This window comes from Pinus tabuliformis, chromosome 1_2 (assembly GCF_031772625.1).
Source record: "Pinus tabuliformis cultivar Carrire ecotype Pingquan chromosome 1_2, CPIR1, whole genome shotgun sequence".
Classification (NCBI taxonomy): domain Eukaryota; kingdom Viridiplantae; phylum Streptophyta; class Pinopsida; order Pinales; family Pinaceae; genus Pinus; species Pinus tabuliformis.
Window position 1 is genome coordinate 888968013 of NC_142298.1, and position 22889 is coordinate 888990901.

A 22889-nucleotide genomic window follows, 5' to 3' on the forward strand; every position below is an offset into this window, starting at 1 on the left:
ATGTCAATCCATCAATTGTGCAAGTGAATTGCAACGAAAAATTCATTGAAATCTACTTATAATTGGCATGTGACATAAAACCTTCTTTGGAAATGTAGGACCCTGTACATCTATATGATATCTCTTCTCTTTGTATATAAGGAATTCTACCTTATCTTGATATTCATATCTATATAAAATGAAATCATTCTTACATGAATGAATTTTCTTATATTCAATCCCAAATTCAACCAACAACTAACGTGCTTCTCTGCAAGTGATAGTAACACATTCTCCTTACGCAATATTTTAGTCCTGAGTGCCATGTAAGATTGCCTGAGATTAAATCATTTGACTGTTTGACTTATGATGAACATGTTTGATATGTCAATATATGCTAGGAATGTTTATATTCAATATATTGTTTTAGAATCCCCTTAAATAAATATAAATGAAGTTGATTAATGTTTCTAAATTATGTACACCAATTGACAATACAAAGTAAGAAATATATTTCAACTCACTTCAGTAGGGTAGTGAATCCTTTGTCTAACCAACCAAATAGTGACTTTATTTCTAATAATATTAATGTGCATGAAATTTTTGAGGTTCTACTTGCACCTGATCTAAACATGGGTGTCTTAGCTGCTTGCTTGATTGAGTCTTTTAGGTTGTTATCATCAAGATTACATTGGTGGTAATTACCCCTGCTATCATCGTTACTGTCAACCATATGATCATTATCGTCATCATTGTTTCCATCCCCAAAGAAACTTGTAAGCATTTCATTCAATCCTTCTTCATGCATTGCATTTTCACTATCATCACCATCATTAAGGCTAGGTGGCATGTCATCAATGTATGTTAATCTCATCATCTCTTCAAATTTCTCAGCTGGTAGTGTTCTCTTCAATATTGCTCTTCTTGACCTGGTATGGTTTAAAGGATGGTTTGGATCATCCCGTCCAAATCTTAATAACCTATTTTGACCTTGGGTATTAGTAGGTGTATCATCAATATCTTCTAGATATCAACAAACACAAACATTATTTAATGTTAGGCAACAATTGGATAAATCATGAATGTATCAATTTCAAAGAAATATAATGAAATATGTCTTAACAAATTATATCTATATCTATATATATATATATATATATATATATATATATATATATATATATATATATATATATATATATATCAATTGAATAATGGAACATTATTTTATAGACAACCTTTTTTATACAATAATTTAAAATAAAACACAATTTTGACAACATAGTTTATAAAACATCAGTCCACACTCATTGATTGTTCTTTGGTTTTCTACCCTTAAGAACATCCTTAGGGAGACCTTGTTCTTCCCTTTTATTTTATGCAGTAGTGTGTTTTTGTTGGCATTATGATTCAAGTGTTGTCCTTGATGGCAACTCACTCAGAGACAGGTACAAGTGATGGCAACTTGATCAGAGGACAGATCTCAGTACAGCAGGACAAGAAAGCGATATACGCAGGTTCAGTAAGGAAAATCAGCGTGTACACGCAGGTTGGCTTCAGGAAAAGCGCGTACATGTGAAAACGTACCTTTGGTCCATGGCGGTTAGTCCTTGGAAGTTGTGCCTATGGTTTCGGACCATGGTGTCTCGACGGACGTGTCGATCCCTAGCATTGAGTTGATGGTATTGGATTTCTATGGTTTTGGCCCTTGGTATTGAGCAAGGCCTAAAGCTATATAAGGAGAAAGATCATTAGGCCAATATGTAAGAGTGTGTGAGTGATGAAGATCTGAGGAAGTGTGAGATCCAAGTGCTGGTTATGGGTTGGTGATCTGAACCAAGGTTTCACTCATGTGGAGGATGAAGAATGATGGAACGAGATCTCAAGGCTTATCTTCATATGGTTTGACTGTGGATAGACTAGATCTACTGACGCATGTTTATTATTATGATCTGGGTATGTTTTGATGTCTGATATAGCTGCAGAGTTATAAGTTAGAATTTGCAGATCTGTACGCGGGTTGGCTTTGGTAAAAGAGCGTATACACGCAGGTTGGGTTCATCCAAGTAGCGTATACAATGTGAAGTATGATATTTGAAGATGAAGTTGGATCTGGTTGTTTTTATGTTGTCTGGTTGTTGTTGACAGGGTTACAGTGATTCAGAATTGGGTGTTTCAGTGATTGATAATGCAGGTTGTACTACAATGGTGATTGACTTATGGATCCAGTATGAAAATGTATGAAACATGGTCCCGGGAAGATCGTAGGCCGGCACCTACGTACTGGTAAACATATCAGCCAGTACAAGAGCCAGGGGGTTGTAGCTCCCTTCCAGGAGCAGCTGGAAAACGAGTGAAGGTTGTAGCTTTCGGTAGGGTTGGCACCTACGTACTAGTAAATGGATCGGCTAGTACAAGAGCTATGAGGGTTGTAGCCCTCTGCAGGTTGTAGCCTGCGTGCTGGTAAATGACTGCACCAGTGCATTGTAAAAGAAGTTTCTTATTAAAGAAGAAAGAGACGAATTGCAGCAGGTGGTTTTCACCCACATTGGGTTTCCACCTTATATCATGGTGTTCATGTGTGTGGCTCTTGTGTGATGTTCTGTTCTGTTATACTGCACCTGTTTACTGTTAATATGCTTAATAATGTTCTGATGCATTTACTGAAGATTAAGCTAACTGAATTATAAGATCTCTGGGTATACGCTAGTTGCATTAGACACAGTCGCGTGTACACGCGGGTTCACTTAATTAAAGTCGCGTATATGTTTCTGAGCATGAAATTGAGAAAGTTTTTACTGATCTGATAATACTAATTCACCCCCCCCCCCCCCTCTCAGTATTATTTCCAACAATTGGTATCAGAGCAGGTCCTTCAAAGAAGCTTGATCGCTTGAAGGAGATTCGTAGAACAATGGGGAAGAAAGCACGTCAGAAGAAGAAGATAGCTCAAAGGAACAATGACAACCTGTCGTTGAGTGGAAGTAAGAATTCAGATCCTGAATCACCTCAGAATGAAGATGGACAAACAAATGAAGCATCAGATCAAACCATAGATCAGCAAGATCTACCTAGCAAAAAGGAGAATGCCCTCAAAGAAGAAATCATCAAATTAGAAGATCTGTTGGAATGTGCCTCCAAAACTCGACAAATGCTGTTAGCACTGAATAAAGAGCAAGAAAACAAGATCCTCAAACTAAGGCATCAGTTGGATGAAGGAAGGAAAGCTGAAGAGACCTTGAAGAAGCAATGTCTAGACAAAGAAGAACAACATCAAGTTGAGGTAAATATCTTGAAAAGTAAATTAGAAGAAAAGGATAAACTATTACGATTTCAAGATAGTACTAAGATCTTGGATGATATTCTTAGTAGTCAAAGGTCCCCTGCTATCAAAACTGGTCTTGGTTTTCATGAGTCTATTGAAGGTGAATCTGGTTCACAAAGTAAGACAAGAATCTCTAATGCAAAATCTGAAAGGCTCTACAAGGAAATGAAAGGTCAACCTCATCAACAATCAAGGAAAGAGACTCCTCAAAGAAAATCTTTTACTCCTCCCATGAATAATGTTGAATGTTATGTATGTCATAATCTTGGACATGTTGCAGCCATATGTAGAAGAAGAAGGTTTCAAGACCATCATGCAGAAAGATCATCACATTCAAGGTACTTTAATGGATATTGCTTTTCTTGTAATATATTTGGCCACAAAGCTGCTGATTGCTATAAGAAGAATATGAAACATGTAAGATGCTATGCATGTAACAAGTTTGGACATAAAGCAAGAGATTGCAGGAACAAAGCTCATGATAAGAAGAAATCATCAACATGCTTGAAGATATGGAAGAAGAAGGAAGTTCAGCCAGAAAGATGTGGCACAGCACAGGGTACTCAGCACAGCACTAACATAACAGACTCAGGGGGAGCTGAAGATGTAAAACTTCAGTGTTCTAATTCTCATACGCAAGTTTCATGAAGTAAAGCCGCGTATATACGCGAGTTTCACACTGAAAAGTCGCGTATATGTCAGTTTGTGAAAAAGCAGTGGGGACAGACTCAGAAAAGGGGTCTGATATGATTCAGTCCAATATCTGCTCTCTTGATTAACGATTACAGTCTGCTGAGGATGTTTGGAAATGTTTTGATACTTGTAAGATGTTAGAAGTGTTTGATGATGATGAGATCTTGATGGTTATTTCTGATGTATGCATGATCAGATCTAACTACAGATGGCACAGGCTCAGGGGGAGCATATACTTCAAATAATGCATTGTTGGCATTATGGTTAGAAGTTGTTGATAAAGTCTATGAAGCTAAATGATACATCTTGTTGTTTGATCAAAGGAATGGCATTGCAGACTGATGGTACAGATCATATATGATGAATGATAGTCATGGTCTCGAATGAATTGCTGGTCTTAGAACTTGCATCTACTCAGGGGGAGCATGGATGGATTGATACAACTAGGAGCCCATTCAGAAACTTCAGCATGTATCTCTTTTGTGATATCTCTTTTATGGTGTCAAGGTCATGTAACGGCCTATGTTGGTTTCCCCACTATGCATGGGATGAATGATGTAATGTTCATGTCTTATCATGGGTAAACTCTTAATGTATCTCCACATGGTTAGGTGAATGGGTCAATATTGGTATATCCCCACTAGGTTGGGTGATGAATGTATGTATTGAGTCTTTTGGTGATAGGAAGGTCTTCGATGATGTATAAGTCTTTGTTCTTCTTGAAGAACATCTTTTGCAGATCTTGCCTACAGTCAAGGGGAGCATGAACAGCACAATTCAGCAAGAGCAGGATGGATAGATTGGTACACTTTGGAATATACAAGGGGGAGCACATTTGGAGATTGCAGCAGGTACTCAGGGGGAGTATGGACAGCAGAAGGTATACCAAAGAAGAGAATATCTTGGTTCGCCCTTTGCCCTTGATGTCAAAGGGGGAGAGTGACTTGGTGTGGTGGTTGCCATCAAGTCCAAAGGGGGAGATTGTTGGCATTATGATTCAAGTGTTGTCCTTGATGGCAACTCACTCAGAGACAGGTACAAGTGATGGCAACTTGATCAGAGGACAGATCTCAGTACAGCAGGACAAGAAAGCGATATACGTAGGTTCAATAAGGAAAATCAGCGTGTACACGCAGGTTGGCTTCAGGAAAAGTGCGTACATGTGAAAACGTACCTTTGGTCCATGGCGGTTAGTCCTTGGAAGTTGTGCCTATGGTTTCGGACCATGGTGTCTCGACGGACGTGTCAATCCCTAGCATTGAGTTGATGGTATTGGATTTCTATGGTTTTGGCCCTTGGTATTGAGCAAGGCCTAAAGCTATATAAGGAGAAAGATCATTAGGCCAATAGGTAAGAGTGTGTGAATGATGAAGATCTGAGGAAGTGTGAGATCCAAGTGCTGGTTATGGGTTGGTGATCTGAACCAAGGTTTCACTCATGTGGAGGATGAAGAATGATGGAACGAGATCTCAAGGCTTATCTTCATATGGTTTGACTGTGGATAGACTAGATCTACTGACGCATGTTTATTATTATGATCTGGGTATGTTTTGATGTCTGATATAGCTGCAGAGTTATAAGTTAGAATTTGCAGATCTGTACGCGGGTTGGCTTTGGTAAAAGAGCGTATACACGCAGGTTGGGTTCATCCAAGTAACGTATACAATGTGAAGTATGATATTTGAAGATGAAGTTGGATCTGGTTGTTGTTATGTTGTCTGGTTGTTGTTGACAGGGTTACAGTGATTCAGAATTGGGTGTTTCAGTGATTGATAATGCAAGTTGTACTACAATGTTGATTGACTTATGGATCCAGTATGAAAATGTATGAAACGTGGTCCTGGGAAGATCGTAGGCCGGCACCTACGTACTGGTAAACATATCAGCCAGTACAAGAGCCAGGGGGTTGTAGCTCCCTTCCAGGAGCAGCTGGAAAACGAGTGAAGGTTGTAGCTTTCGGTAGGGTTGGCACCTACATACTAGTAAATGGATCGGCTAGTACAAGAGCTATGAGGGTTGTAGCCCTCTGCAGGTTGTAGCCTGCGTGCTGGTAAATGACTACACCAGTGCATTGTAAAAGAAGTTTCTTATTAAAGAAGAAAGAGACGAATTGCAGCAGGTGGTTTTCACCCACATTGGGTTTCCACCTTATATCATGGTGTTCATGTGTGTGGCTCTTGTGTGATGTTCTGTTCTGTTATACTGCACCTGTTTACTGTTAATATGCTTAATAATGTTCTGATGCATTTACTGAAGATTAAGCTAACTGAATTATAAGATCTCTGGGTATACGCTAGTTGCATTAGACACAGTCGCGTGTACACGCGGGTTCACTTAATTAAAGTCGCGTATATGTTTCTGAGCATGAAATTGAGAAAGTTTTTACTGATCTGATAATACTGATTCACCCCCCCCCCCCCCCTCTCAGTATTATTTCCAACAATTGGTATCAGAGCAGGTCCTTCAGAGAAGCTTGATCGCTTGAAGGAGATTCGTAGAATAATGGGGAAGAAAGTACGTCAGAAGAAGAAGACAGCTCAAAGGAACAATGACAACCTGCCGTTGAGTGGAAGTAAGAATTCAGATCCTGAATCACCTCAGAATGAAGATGGACAAACAAATGAAGCATCAGATCAAACCATAGATCAGCAAGATCTACCTAGCAAAAAGGAGAATGCCCTCAAAGAAGAAATCATCAAATTAGAAGATCTATTGGAATGTGCCTCCAGAACTCGACAAATGCTGTTAGCACTGAATAAAGAGCAAGAAAACGAGATCCTCAAACTAAGGCATCAGTTGGATGAAGGAAGGAAAGCTGAAGAGACCTTGACGAAGCAATGTCTAGACAAAGAAGAACAACATCAAGTTGAGGTAAATATCTTGAAAAGTAAATTAGAAGAAAAGGATAAACTATTACGATTTCAAGATAGTACTAAGATCTTGGATGATATTCTTAGTAGTCAAAGGTCCCCTGCTATCAAAACTGGTCTTGGTTTTCATGAGTCTATTGAAGGTGAATCTGGTTCACAAAGTAAGACAAGAATCTCTAATGCAAAATCTGAAAGGCTCTACAAGGAAATGAAAGGTCAACCTCATCAACAATCAAGGAAAGAGACTCCTCAAAGAAAATCTTTTACTCCTCCCATGAATAATGTTGAATGTTATGTATGTCATAATCTTGGACATGTTGCAGCCATATGTAGAAGAAGAAGGTTTCAAGACCATCATGCAGAAAGATCATCACATTCAAGGTACTTTAATGGATATTGCTTTTCTTGCAATATATTTGGCCACAAAGCTGCTGATTGCTATAAGAAGAATATGAAACATGTAAGATGCTATGCATGTAACAAGTTTGGACATAAAGCAAGAGATTGCAGGAACAAAGCTCATGATAAGAAGAAATCATCAACATGCTTGAAGATATGGAAGAAGAAGGAAGTTCAGCCAGAAAGATGTGGCACAGCACAGGGTACTCAGCACTGCACTGACATAACAGACTCAGGGGGAGCTGAAGATGTAAAACTTCAGTGTTATAATTCTCATATGCAAGTTTCATGAAGTAAAGCCGCGTATATATGCGAGTTTCACACTGAAAAGTCGCGTATATGTCAGTTTGTGAAAAAGCAGTGGGGACAGACTCAGAAAAGGGGTCTGATATGATTCAGTCCAATATCTGCTCTCTTGATTAACGATTACAGTCTGCTAAGGATGTTTGGAAATGTTTTGATACTTGTAAGATGTTAGAAGTGTTTGATGATGATGAGATCTTGATGCTTATTTCTAATGTATGCATGATCAGATCTAACTACAGATGGCACAGGCTCAGGGGGAGCATATACTTCAAATAATGCATTGTTGGCATTATGGTTAGAAGTTGTTGATAAAGTCTATGAAGCTAAATGATACATCTTGTTGTTTGATCAAAGGAATGGCATTGCAGACTGATGGTACAGATCATATATGATGAATGATAGTCATGGTCTCGAATGAATTGCTGGTCTTAGAACTTGCATCTACTCAGGGGGAGCATGGATGGATTGATACAACTAGGAGCCCATTCAGAAACTTCAGCATGTATCTCTTTTGTGATATCTCTTTTATGGTGTCAAGGTTATGTAACGGCCTATGTTGGTTTCCCCACTATGCCTGGGATGAATGATGTAATGTTCATGTCTTATCATGGGTAAACTCTTAATGTATCTCCACATGGTTAGGTGAATGGGTCAATATTGGTATATCCCCAGTAGGTTGGGTGATGAATGTATGTATTGAGTCTTTTGGTGATAGGAAGGTCTTCTATGATGTATAAGTCTTTGTTCTTCTTGAAGAACATCTTTTGCAGATCTTGCCTACAGTCAAGGGGAGCATGAACAGCACAATTCAGCAAGAGCAGGATGGATAGATTGGTACACTTTGGCATATACAAGGGGGAGCACATTTGGAGATTGCAGCAGGTACTCAGGGGGAGTATGGACAGCAGAAGGTATACCAAAGAAGAGAATATCTTGATTCGCCCTTTGCCCTTGATGTCAAAGGGGGAGAGTGACTTGGTGTGGTGGTTGCCATCAAGTCCAAAGGGGGAGATTGTTGGCATTATGATTCAAGTGTTGTCCTTGATGGCAACTCACTCAGAGACAGGTACAAGTGATGGCAACTGGATCAGAGGACAGATCTCAGTACAGCAGGACAAGAAAGCGATATACGTAGGTTCAGTAAGGAAAATCAGCGTGTACACGCAGGTTGGCTTCAGGAAAAGCGCGTACATGTGAAAACGTACCTTTGGTCCATGGCGGTTAGTCCTTGGAAGTTGTGCCTATGGTTTCGGACCATGGTGTCTCGACGGACGTGTCGATCCCTAGCATTGAGTTGATGGTATTGGATTTCTATGGTTTTGGCCCTTGGTATTGAGCAAGGCCTAAAGCTATATAAGGAGAAAGATCATTAGGCCAATAGGTAAGAGTGTGTGAATGATGAAGATCTGAGGAAGTGTGAGATCCAAGTGTTGGTTATGGGTTGGTGATCTGAACCAAGGTTTCACTCATGTGGAGGATGAAGAATGATGGAACGAGATCTCAAGGCTTATCTTCATATGGTTTGACTGTGGATAGACTAGATCTACTGACGCATGTTTATTATTATGATCTGGGTATGTTTTGATGTCTGATATAGCTGCAGAGTTATAAGTTAGAATTTGCAGATCTGTACGCGGGTTGGCTTTGGTAAAAGAGCGTATACACGCAGGTTGGGTTCATCCAAGTAGCGTATACAATGTGAAGTATGATATTTGAAGATGAAGTTGGATCTGGTTGTTGTTATGTTGTCTGGTTGTTGTTGACAGGGTTACAGTGATTCAGAATTGGGTGTTTCAGTGATTGATAATGTAGGTTGTACTACAATGGTGATTGACTTATGGATCCAGTATGAAAATGTATGAAACGTGGTCCCGGGAAGATCGTAGGCCGGCACCTACGTACTGGTAAACATATCAGCCAGTACAAGAGCCAGGGGGTTGTAGCTCCCTTCCAGGAGCAGCTGGAAAACGAGTGAAGGTTGTAGCTTTCGGTAGGGTTGGCACCTACGTACTAGTAAATGGATCGGCTAGTACAAGAGCTATGAGGGTTGTAGCCCTCTGCAGGTTGTAGCATGCGTGCTGGTAAATGACTGCACCAGTGCATTGTAAAAGAAGTTTCTTATTAAAGAAGAAAGAGACGAATTGCAGCAGGTGGTTTTCACCCACATTGGGTTTCCACCTTATATCATGGTGTTCATGTGTGTGGCTCTTGTGTGATGTTCTGTTCTGTTATACTGCACCTGTTTACTGTTAATATGCTTAATAATTTTCTGATGCATTTACTGAAGATTAAGCTAACTGAATTATAAGATCTCTGGGTATACGCTAGTTGCATTAGACACAGTTGCGTGTACACGCGGGTTCACTTAATTAAAGTCGCGTATATGTTTCTGAGCATGAAATTGAGAAAGTTTTTACTAATCTGATAATACTGATTCACCCCCCCCCCCCCCCCTCTCAGTATTATTTCCAACAGTTTTAATAAGGGTTAATTAATCAATAACACATCCCCAATGGTAAGGTCCATAATATCCTTAACCATTATCAATCTGTCAAACTCTCTTTCCATATCTCCATGTTTATCATTTAAAACCTCAACAAATTGAAATTTTGGTCTTACAGTAGGGTCCCTTCCCTTACTATTGTTTATAAATCCTGCAATATTTTTGCGTATGTATACATGTCCATTTATATACATAATATGTTCTCTATTAATTTCTTTTCCACTTTCCAATTGGAGACAATGTGCATACATATTCAAATTTAGACCATATTCTGACATGTTATGCTTATATTCTGCTAGCCTTCTCCATTCACCACTCTAATATGATGGATCATAATATGGCAATAATCTCCTAGTGGTTTTTTTTTAATTGTTTATATGTTTAGACCCCACATGGAAATTTTGGACAATAAAAAGGCCTAGATTCACTCCATGAATATTGGAGGGTCATATTGTGTAGTTGTTGAAACACCTCATACACTCTAGGTAGTTTTTTATCATTAAGCCAAGCACAATATAGTCAACAATCAAATGTCTCTTTGTAAATTGATCTCAAACTCAAGGGCAAGTGATCCTCCATCACATTCATTCTCATAGGGTATGTATTCCACCTTCCCCTTGTCTTTAAGCAAATTATGCATCTTTAAACTGGTTCTTGTTTGTTACTTGTTTTCATCAATTCCTCATCTTCCAAGCTGGTATATGTGCACATATTTTTGTTAGATGTATCATCATATAAATGATCATCGTACTCTAGGTTGGAAGTTGGTGCTCCAGGAAACTTCGAACCAATAATTTTATCCAGCAAGTAATCATTAATAAAAAAAAAAAAATTATTTAAATAATATAAAACAGTGTTTAAAAGAAGAATACATATTATTTAAATCAAATTGGAAAATTCCTTACCACAATTCCTATTGGATTCAAATCGATTGTAGGAGGCATACTACCCATTAGAAGCTCATTATCTATGTAATGTCTTTGTACAATTGCTTGTTTGAATAGTTTCTTTCCATGACACAAATATCCACAAACAACAATTTTCTTAAAGTATTCATCCCATGTACTATAGTCCTTACCAACCTCTTATTTAGTGCAATCATTTGTTGTGTCTTCAATATCCATTGTCATATCCTCTTCCACCCATTGTCTTCTATGTGATTTAACAATTTTAAGTCCACGTCCACGTACATATCTTTTTATTTTGCTAGTTGAAGGCTTGGGATCTACATTTTCTCCAATCTCCATCTAAAATAATCAACAACATGCATTAATTTTTGTCAAGATTGGATAATACACTACAAATTTTAATAATATCATGTAAAAGAGATGGACGTATCACAAAATGACATTTTATCAATTTTTCCTAAGTTAAGTCAAAATTTGATATAATACACGACATAGTCAATAATGTTTAGTACACCGATTATATCATTTCAATGAATATGCTATCCAATACAAAACTTCACTTTAGTCATATATTTGACATATTGATATCATGCTAATTTGTAGTTGAAAAAAAAAATGACCCTAGGTATATACATCGAGTCAAAATTTTGACAAGAAAAGTATCCAAAATCCCTATCCCACATGGTCATCCTAATTTTAAAGCAGTTCCCTAAATCAAAGAATAACATTTAAACACCATTCATGTGCATTTTCAACCAATAAGTTTGACCTGAAAGGCCTCAGGAAAAAAAATTGACTTTCCCTCCTCCATCCAAGTCTGCCAATGTAGTAATTCATCATATATGCCAATGTTCAAGTTGGAACAAATATGCACTCCCAAGCCAAACCAATTACACTCTTGGTAATGAAATTTGAATTGGTACATGATTGGACAATACCTAACCTTAAGATATAACCTTACATCATGTCTAACAAATATCCTACATAAGTATGTTTCCCACTTATATACAACTTTCAAAGAAGGAAATTCAAAGAAAAACTTAGAATGTTGTACGAAATATGAAGTCTAAATTTTTAAGATCAAAGAAAATATATAAAAATGAAAAAGTGTGTAAAATAATAAAATAAACAATCTACAATTTGAATAAATCGGATTGGCCAATAAATGAAGTTTGGGCGTGCATTTTAGTGAAGCAAGGTACTTTTGGCCTACGTCACAAAAAGGCATGCCCAACCCTCATTTCAAGGCCAAATTGAATGATTCAACTTGGAGAGTATTTTTTTACTCATAAATAACATTAATAAAATTAAATCTTTTAAATTGTTCACATATATATTTCTATTGTTCAAGAATACTCCAAATTACATGGATTTCATAGGGTAAAAGTCAAGGTTTGTGTGTCTCAAATAAATGCACACCAGGACCTATAATTAATGGCAGTGATATAATGATCATTCCATCCTATGGGTCTTTGAAATTGTACCTCATTCTTGTGGTGTAACAACGCCCTAATAAGGCTCAATTCTTGGGTATGGCAGCGACCTCTTTGGGCCTTATTATCTGTGATATGAGAAAAGGTTATGAAAAAGATATAAAGGAGGTATGTTGAGCCCTATGACAGATATATCATGACAGAACTATGACTTTTCCGTAATTGCTAATGTTCTCTATACATAATTTCTTATGATAATATGGGGTCAATGCAATGTGAAAATGTTGAAAATGTTTTAAAATGCAATTATCTACAGCAGAGACTTATAGCCCTAATAAAATTAGCATTGCTACTATTATATTGGTTAGTAAATATATAATAATGTATAAGTGTTAAAATAATAAAATAAACAATCTGAAATTTGAATCAATCAAATTGGCCAATAAATGAAGCATGGGCGTGCATTTTAGTGAAGCAAGGCAATTTTGACCTGCTTCACAAAAATGTACGCCTAGCCCTCATTTCAAGGCCAAATTGAATGATTCAACTTGAAGAGTATTTTTTTACTCATAAGTAACATTAATAAAATTAAATAATTTTATTTGTTCACATATATATTTATATTATTCAAGAATACTCCAAATTTCATGGATTTCATAGGGTAAAAGGCAGGGTTTGTGTGCCTCAAAAATATGCACACTAGGATCTATAATTAATGGCAGTGATATAATGATCATTCCATCCTATGGGTCTGCAAAATTGTACCTTAGTCTTGTGGTGTAAGAGTGCCCTAATGGGCCTCAATATTGTGGCATAACACCACCCTAATGGGCCTCACTCTTGTGGTGTAACAGCACCCTAATGAGCCTCATTTCTTGGGTATGACAGTGACCTCTTTGGGCCTTATTATGTGTCATATGAGAAAATATTATGACAGAGATATGAAGGATATATGTTGGGCCCTATGATAGAGATATCATGATAGGCCTATGATTGTTCTGATGCATTATTATTACTAATGTTATCTCTACATAACTGCTTATGATGATATGGGGTGAATGCAATGTGAAAATGTTTTAAAATGCAATTACCTACAGTAGAGACTTCTAGCCCTAAGAAAATTAACATTGTTACTACTCTATTGGTTAGTAAATATATAAAAATGTAAAAGTGTTTAAAATAATAAAATAAACAATCTACAATTTGAATCAACCAGATTGCCCAATAAATGAAGCATGGATGTGCATTTTAGTGAAGCAAGGCAATTTTCTCCTACTTAAGAAAAATGAACACACAACCTGCATTTCAAGGCCAAATTGAATTATTCAATTGGAGAGTATATTTTTACTCATAGGTAACATTAATAAAATTAAATATTTTTTTATTTTTCACATATATGTTTCTTTTATTCAAGAATACTCCAAATTGCATGGATTTCATAGGGTAAAAGGCATGGTTTCTATGCCTTAAGATTTTTGTTAAGATTGGATAATACACTATAAATTTTAATAATATGGTGAAAAAAGATGGATGTATCACAAAATGCCACTATATACATTTTGCCTAACTTAAGTCAAAATTTGAGAACGTGATGTCCCGCATCATCCATTGTGTCCTCATTTGATATGACACGATTTGTTGACATGGCCTCCTCTGGCTCGTGTAATACACAACATAGTCAATAATGTTTAGTACACCAATTATAATCATATATTTGACATATTTATGTCATGATAATTTGGAGTTGAAAAAAAAATTATGACCCTAGGTATATACATCGAGCCGAAATTTCGACAAGAAAAGTATCCAACATCCCTATCCCGCATGGCCACCCTAATTTTAAAACATTTCCCTTGATCATAGGATCACATTTAATCATCATTTATGTGCATTTACAACCAATAATTTTGACCTGAAAGGCCTCATGGGAAAAAAAATTGACTTTCTCTCCTTTATGTTGTAGTATTTGTGAATTCATAAAATCATTCCTCCTTTGGTTGAGGTTGCATTGTCTTCTTACATGTATTGTATCTACGGATTCCATTTTCATATATTCTTCTACCCACTTTCCTCTCTGCGATGTAGTAGTTCTATGTCATCCATGTCGTATGACCATGGCCTCCTCTAGATCCTATAATACACAACAATGACAATAATTTTTAATACACTAATCAAATCCGATTATCAGCAATGAAAACAATAAGTGTAGGGGTAGAATTATTGGTACACTATATTTTGAATGGAGTATAATTTGTCCTTACAACATAAATATTAATTGAGATTAGCATTTTTTCCCCTGTAACACACTATACCACTAGTGTGTATATCAATTTTGTTTCATTCCTCACTTAGAACTTAGTTTATGCAACCCTTTTAGAGCTAATTAAATTACTCTATAGTGGATGTATTGGATTATTGAAATTATGATTATTCTACTGAATGTATTCTATTTGTTAGGGTCCTAGGGTCTAGGGATAAAATGTCTTTGTCTCTTTTATTCATTTTGGGATTTTCTATATCTGTTTAGCCGATGAACTACTGTTGTCGTAGTCTAAAGAATCATTGTCTGAGGCCAATACAAGTTTTTCATAGAGGGTCCTTAAAGTCAAGATTGAATTTGAGAGAGTTTGAGTCTATGAGAAGGTCATAAAGTCATTTGTTCATGTCAATTCATTTAGGGTTCAAGGGGTATGTATCAAAAGTTAGAACCATGAAAAGAACAAGTCAAGTTTCATTTGTTAAATTTTTATAGGTTTGTTAGTGGTTTTTATTATATCCCCATGTTACCATTCCCATGTCCATCATTTACAATTTATCATTCACCTTTATGTACTCCTTCCACGCACCATTTATCATCATTTCACCCTTGAATTCACACCTCATAATCATGCCATTATTTCCCCCTAAATTCACTATCCATCATCATAATTCATAATCCATGTGGAAGAAGGTCGTTGCGCACCTACTGCGCAAAACTCTAAGCCACACAGTCGTTGTGCAACCACTCTGCAAACTGAGAACATCCATTTTGGAGGTCTGAAATCATGGAGGGAAGAACTCAGAGGGTGCTACATAATCACTAAGTCCTATCAAGCACATATATGCACTCAGTTTTTCACAAAACCATCTACAGCCATATCAACCATGAAGGTTTGAAACACTTTGCTACGAATCTGCTGCAAAACTGATTGTTTTAGCATTCATTTTCAAAAAAGGTTTATGAACAAATGGAAATGAATTTCAAAAAACTGAAATAAGTTTTTTCCAAGAATGGGCCAAATAGAAAAAGCTTCCTTTATTTTCTACACAGGTGTTATGATTTTGGAGATATGTAACGTTGTTGGAGGCATATTTTTCAAAAAATAAAATTCTTCATTTTCCTCCTGTTTCAATCCTTGTTTTTAGGCATGTTTTTCTAATAGAAGGAAGTGAATATTTCAAAAATAAAACATTTTTGTCTAGAATAGGCCAAATAACAAAAAACTCTCTCAGTTTGTGCACAGGTATCACGTTTGGGGAATTAAGGGTGTCACTTGGAGACCCATTTTCCACAGTTTCTTGCTGATGGAGTTCTGAAATTTTTTTGAAATTAGGTTTGTAAATTTGAATTTTGGTAGGTTGGAAGCATACTGGGAGTCATAAGATATATGTAATGAATTTATGTACATTGCATTGTTTTTGGAGCGGGAAATGACAAGTAGACTTAGAATTTGAAGTTTGTTGCACAAGTGGTGACTAGTCTTTTCTGGGGTCTGCAAGCATGGAAAGAAGCATCCAATGGGTCCTACACCAGCATGGCATCATTTCCAACGTACCCATCAAATTGGTTTCATCCAGTACAGCCTGTAACCATGATGAGCTAGAAGTCTACTACACATTGCTGCACAATTCATCACTCAGGCATGTTTTGTGTTTTGATTATTTTTGGACCTTCTAGAATGATGTTAGGGATCAAGATAGGCGTAGGGATGTGGATAAGTCTGATTTTTGAAACTTGATGTTGCTAAATTTTATCAAGATTTAAGTCAATGATGTTTCCATGATTTAGTTTATCTTGATATTTTAGTCAATAGCAGATACATTGTATTTGGTCCTTTAGTTTTCATGTAACTAAATGTATTTAAGAAGAATGAGACATGACAAAATGGTTCAGTTGGTCTATGTGTGAAGCAAGCAACTTATATTTTGTATTTTTCAAAAAAATTTACTGAATAGAAGAAGGTCGAAGTGACTTGTTGCAAGAATTCTTGTGTTAGTCATTATGATGATGTGTTTTTGTGTGATGTAAATTTTCTTATTGGAATTATTATGCCATGAATATATATCTTCTTATTTAGATAAAAAAAGCATTATCTCAAAATTCACTATTACAACGCTCTATTTTAGTTTCCTGAACAATAAATATTTTTCTTCTTAAATGACATGCATAATTCATCCTTTAGTTAGATGGTTTATGAGTCATTTGTCCATTATTCTATTGTTCACTCTCCTACAACGAACCTGATCAAAAACATCAGAAGGACTACTTATCTTGCTCCTGCTACAAGAACCTTTCATTATTTTACCTATTCATTGAAAACATCAACTGAAAGTGACTCCATGTACAATGGACTTTCCTCACACCTGCCATCAAAACAAATCCTATTCTTTATGCTCTTAAAAACTAGCCTAAGATCTGAAATACTCAGCCAATTAATTAACTGAAAAAACTCTATAGAGAGATCCCTCTCTAAAGCTAGAAGGGATAGATTCTAGCTTGTAAGTGGTTTGTGGTGACCCATGTAAACCTTTTCTTAGCCTAGAGGTTCAATTATAGGGTGATAACATAGTGGCATCGTTGTCGAGGAATGAAAGGTTCCACCTTCTCTGGAAAATATCATTAAAGTTTCAGGTCTGGTTGCTAATGATGGACAACATTTAGACATATCTAGGTTGAACCATTCACCTGGTGACTCCAATCAAGCTTCAAGCTAATCCAAAGACTCCACTTGCAGCAAGATCCATAAATCAGATTTACTGGAAATTCCATTGGCTGAAAATTAGTTCATCTTCGAGGTATGCCCCTATGAATCGTGCTCATATACCTGGTTTTCCAAATCACATGCCTTGTGTAGATTGGAAAACTTATTTGCCAAAATTCAAAGATGACGACGAAGATGATGATGCTCTACATTTAGTTAAACTTCATATACATGTACGCAAGTTGAGGGTTTAATTTCCTAAAGATTGTCTCATGAAGATGTTCATGGCTACTCTGGAAGGAAAAGAAAGATCCTGGTATGAAGGTTTGCTACATGTTAGCTTGTATTCACTTAAGGATTTTCAATTTGTTTTTTGAGAAATACAAAGAATCTCATCCTTTTTTGTCATTGGTTGAGAATTGTTGCAAACCATGTTGAGAGTTTCATTCAAAATTTGGAAATTTTTTATGGCAAAGAAGAGTTCATGGATGAAGAAATCCTGGAAGGTTTGCACGAGAATCCTTTTCATCACCAAGAAGAAATGGTAACTTCTCTCTTGCCTAAAAATGAAATAGATCAACATCATGATGCAAAAAGTTATGATTTGTCTTATGAGCTTGAAGAAAATTTGCAGCAATCTTGTCAAATGTTAAGTCACCAAGATAAAGAACAGGATAGACAACCAAATTTTTCATCAGTTCTTTTATTTCCTCCGTCTTTATTCCCAGAAAAGTCTTATCTAATGAATGTTGAAATTCAAAACAGTGAGCACACTTTAGATGAAGATGAAGGTGTTATCCATGAAAGAAGTAAGCTAAAAAATGACAGTTATACTCCACAATAACAAGAGGATAATGAAGAGAAAAATATTTTAGACTCCTTGGATAGTGTTGAATCTATTCATGATTATACATCTCTTGAATTGACATATTCATAATTTTCTGAAAATCAAGATGACATGCTTGTTGAGCCACATAAAGGATATTTTTTTTACATTCCTGTTATACATGAGGTAGTTGTTGCATCTGAAAATATTCAGGAATATTCAAAGTCCTTTTTTGTGTATGATAAGAATAATTCTATCAAACAAATTTTTGATATTTCACTTGAGGATGATCTTAAAGATGACTACATAGACCATGGACAACCAACTATTATATATGGAGCTTACATCATATTCATGATTTTTGGGATTCTTTTGTATTTTTGTTGCAAAAATCAAAGAATAAGAAATGTGTAGTATTCTTGAAATTAGTCAGTGGATTTAGCTTCTCAAAATGGAGAAATTTTGAATTTAGGTTCAGATTTCATGTTGTTGGGTCATCTCTCATATTTTTATTTCCATCTGAACAGAATGAAAGCGAAAAGCATTCAAGTAATTATTGGCTTGATTGGTTACATTAGAGGGATCATTTCACATGAGTGTATATATATCTTTAGTAGGTGTGGACAACCATCATCAACGTTTGAAGCCCAAGGAGAAGGCCCTAAGACTTTGGTGATGTGTTGTCAAATTTCTTATTTCCTTTAAAGTTTTCAACTTTGTAATCGGTCAGACAGTTGAGTTTTAGTATATTTGTGTTTGAATCCATTGCCCAATGGTTAGGCTACTAGTCTACAGTGTTCTTGGCACCTCATTAGGAGGCTACCATACCCATTGGAGCCAATGTTAGGGTCCTAGGGTCTAGGGATCAAATGTCTTTGCCTCTTTTATTCATTTTTGGATTTTGTATATTTGTTTAGCCTATGAACTATTTTTTTCATAGTCTAAAGAATCATTATCTGAGGTCACTACAAGTTTTTCATAGAGGGTCCTTAAAGTCAAGATTGAATTTGAGAGAGTCTACATCTATGAGAAGGTCATAAAGTCATTTGTTCATGTAGAGTCATTTAGGGTTTAAGGGGTATGTATCACAAGTCATAACCATGAAAAGAACAAGTCAAGTTTCCTTTGTTAAAGTTTTATAGGTCTATTAGTGGTGTCTATTATATCCCCATGTTACCATTCCCATGTCCATCATTTACAATTTATCATTCACCTTGTTATCACTCCGTAATTTTCCTAGGCTGAGGAAGAAAACTACAAAGCTAACCACAAACCACTTGTAAAGTTGGGATATAGCCCTTCTAGCTTAAGAGAGGGCTCTCTCTCTCTGATTGAAAAAAAAAAAAAAAAAAATTAAGATCTTAGGTTAGCTATTAAAATTTGAGGTGGGTTTTTCAAAATTTTGGTTGAAAGATGCTGGAAAAGTCCATTGGGCATGGAGTCATAAAATTTTGAGTAATCAATTACAAAATGACAGAGGAACTGTAACTAGGAAGGGTAGGCAAACTCCTGGATCTTATAGAGTGCTTGTGGTGTGAATAAGATGAATGATATTTAAGTTCAATTAAATATAGATCATACACAAATGAATTCTATATTTAATATTAGAAAGAAAACATTGATATTGTTAACAAGCTAGAGCAGAGTACACTTAAGAAAATTCGGCCCTTAATCTTCTTGCAACAATAAGGAGGGAAAAAACATACGGAAACTGAGAGAAAGAAAAAAATTTACATGAAAGAACACATCATCAATTTCTTGACATGGGAATCCTGGAACAAACTTTCTTTTTATTTCTGTAAATTGATCACTTTGGGTACAATCCACGACTTACATTAATGTAAAGCTCATTTATTCATACATAATCCAACACATTCCAACCCTTTCTGTAACAACCTCCAGGGTAAATGTGCATATAAACAACACAATAGGAACATAAATTAAATAAACATATCAAACATCAAAATCCATATATACATCAATATATTTGCACATGAAAATCAAGGGAATGAATTTTTTTCATTAATAAATGCAATGAACCAACCGGTGATGGGACTACCACGTTTCTTCCCGACCATATATTGGTTGAGCCAAGTCTCCCTTCAGCCAATCACCCTCGTGCCATATTCCAAGCATGAATGTGGGATCTCAGAGAACACATCAATCAAAACTCATCCAAGGCTTCCAGAGGCCACCCACCTCAACCCATCAAACAATGATTCCACCTCACAGCCGGACATCACCAAAAACCATCATCAGATTGGTCTCCATCCAAGCCTTCCAGGGCTTCCAGAGTGTTTGTCCAACCAAGGCTTCCAGAACTAGTAACTCAACCCACAGCTTATACAGGGCTTCCAGAGCGTTTGTCCAACCAAGGCTTCCAGAACTAGTAACTCAACCCACAACTTATACAGGGCTTCCAGAGCATTTTTCCAACCAAGGCTTCCAGGACTAGTAACTCAACCCACCAAGGGCTTCCAGAGCATTTGTCCAACCAGGGCTTCCAGGACTAGTAACTCAACCCAATTTGTTACATGGCTTCCAAAGCATTTGTTCAACCAGGGCTTCCAGAGCATCTGTTCAACTAGGGCTTCCAGAACTAAATATAACTCAACCCAAGCTAAGGAAACATGTGAACCACCAAAAACAAAACAATGAAAGTAAACCCACAATCACCATGGCTATCTAGGAAACGGCAAGGCTAAGCAATTCACTGTCAATCTCGTCCATCCTCCATGCCAATGACAGATCATAACCAGGAAACCACATGCATATGCCATGCATGCCAAAAATAGTGAATAAATCATACATGCAACTCGGTATCTGCAAGTAATCTGATATAGTTGCTGATGTTGATTCCCTCTTGTGCTTTCCTACTCATCCTTTGCCTTATTTCTCCAAGAATCCAAGTATGCCACACCCTCCAAGAGTGCTCCAAGAAAACTCTAAGTATCTAAGAGTATGAGAGGGAGAGAGAACAATGAGAGAGCTCCCAAAACTAAACTGACAAAGGTTTCACACTAAAAGGAAGAAGTTTGCCAACTGATCCTTAGAAGCCTTTTTATGAATGAGGCCTCTATTTTCTTCATTTTCCATTATTTTCCTTCATTTTACTCCTCACATGAAACCTGTGACCTTTCACCTCTTTTTCTCATAATTTCGTTTATTTTCCTTCATTTTCCTCCTCATATGCAACCCGTGACCTTTCACCTCCTTCTTCTCCTAATTTCCATTATTTTCCTAAATAAATGTGCCAAAATAACTTTTTTCCTCTTTCATGCCTTATCCATTGCCTTTGCCAATTTCCTTAACCATAAACAACCAAATGAACACCCACTAGGATGTCCTTCCCACCATTCAGCTTGGAATATGTGTCCCATCATCCGTGGTATTTATATATTTTTACATGGAATTTTTACTAGGGTTGTTACAAAACCCTCCCCCTTGGGGGAACACCGTCCTCAATGTTCAATGACACCTATAACCAACATGACTACTGAAAACAAAACATACTACCCATGGAGCTTTATAACATAGCTCGTTGTGGTATTTACAATGAATGACCCGCTCAAAAGCAAAACATCTTGACAACATGACCAAATAAAAACCATACCACATATTGGTGCTTTATAACACATCTCATTATGGTGTTTACAATGATATACACATATACACATTTGCTTAACCAACAAATAAATGATACAATGCCCATATCAATCAACAAGGGAATCCAAAGGCTCACACCTCAACCCTCAAAGTAATACCAGAATTCACCTCCTTCCAGGAAGTCTAGAATCCACTGCAAAGTCAAATCTGCATCCACTGTCTAGTGTTATAATCTTGCGCCACTTTTCCTCTCAGCAAACAGTTACCGGCTCATTGTTCCAGGGCACACTCCCAATGTGCATCTGATTCCATCTGGCAATGTTAATGACCAAAACAAATCCATCTGTGACCTTCCCTTCTTTACTACACAGTCCCTCGGGAATCCGGTCACCCCTTCCATGTAGTCACTCACCTTCCAAGTTCCACTGGCACCCCCATCCTGGGCAGTCCATCCCTTGGCAAGGCTTCCTCACATCAGAAGATACAAAAACCAAGGCATATCCCTACCTCAACACATCATACCAGTCATAGCATGCTCATGGAAATTAATGGACACTATTGGGTACCCGTGTCCCACAATGACCCTGTTCCTTAAGTGCTTTACTAACATACTGCTGCATGTTCCAATTTCTTTTGTTGCTACTTCCAGTTCTTGCAGTCAATTTCAACCACCCAACTGGGCATTTCATGCATTCTTGTACCAAGCACATAACTTCCATTAGATTTTAAATAACTTCAAATCATACCTCATTGGTAGTTTGTCAATAAGGTACACTTGGAATCCTGTTCGCTTCCTATCACAAGAAGTCAAACTAGAATCTTTGACCAAATCAACATGTATAAAAATATCACATCATGTTAGCTTAAAACACAACCATCATAGATCAAAATCATAAATCAACCAAAATCATAGATCACATATAATCATCATATACCATAGTCATAAATCACATGCATAATAAAACTAAAATAAAATGTGGATACTTATCCTTTAATCAATCCTTAGGTTCTTCCTTTGTCTGTATCATGTACGAACTCTGGATCCGTTGCCACACTAGAAAAAAACCCAGTGCCTTCTCC